This window comes from Pteropus medius, unplaced genomic scaffold, assembly GCF_902729225.1.
Source record: "Pteropus medius unplaced genomic scaffold, Ma_sr-lr_union100, whole genome shotgun sequence".
Taxonomy (NCBI): Eukaryota; Metazoa; Chordata; class Mammalia; order Chiroptera; family Pteropodidae; genus Pteropus; species Pteropus medius.
The window spans coordinates 17,474,305-17,474,912 of NW_024344370.1; the positions used below are offsets into that span (position 1 = coordinate 17,474,305).

Below are 608 nucleotides of genomic sequence, written 5' to 3' on the forward strand. Positions count from 1 at the left end.
AGAGGAAGTAAATAACACATATTAAACTAATTTTATAGATATATTAATCTGAACACATCAGAAAACACACATTGTTTTTAAATACTAAAGGAATGTATATAAAAATTAATCATATTCAAATCCACAGAGGAAACTAGAAATTAAGCAGAAATAAGATGGTAAATAAATAGTTTAGTAAAAATAACTAAAAACAAACAATAAAATAAACAAACCACACTCTGGTGTAAAACTCCTGGATTAAAAATGAAGTAAAAGTTTAAAATGCAGACTGTTTAGTCTACGGCCGTGCCACCATGAACAAACCCGATCCCATCTGATCTAAGAAGCTAAGCAGGGTTGGGCCTGGTTAGTACTTGTATGGAAGACCACCTAGGAAGATCAGGTGCTGTAGGCATAAGAAAGTAAAAAAATAAAGGATTGTAATCTGATAAGGTCCTTGCAATCTGTGAGGTCAACCAAGGGTTGCATTGCCTAAAAAATAAAAAAATTAATAAAAAATAAAGTAAAATGCAGACTGTTTAGAAATAAATGATATATAACATTCTCGTTATATATCACAATTTGTCAAATGCAACAAAATAGTATTCAGAGAAAATTTTAGAGCCTTA

General features: G+C 30.1%; 1 pseudogene; it reads left to right on the top strand.

The window, feature by feature from the left end:
- The first annotated feature begins 275 nt into the window (after positions 1-275).
- LOC120608326 (uncharacterized) lies at positions 276-394 on the top strand (annotated as a pseudogene).
- Positions 395-608: the final 214 nt, after the last annotated feature.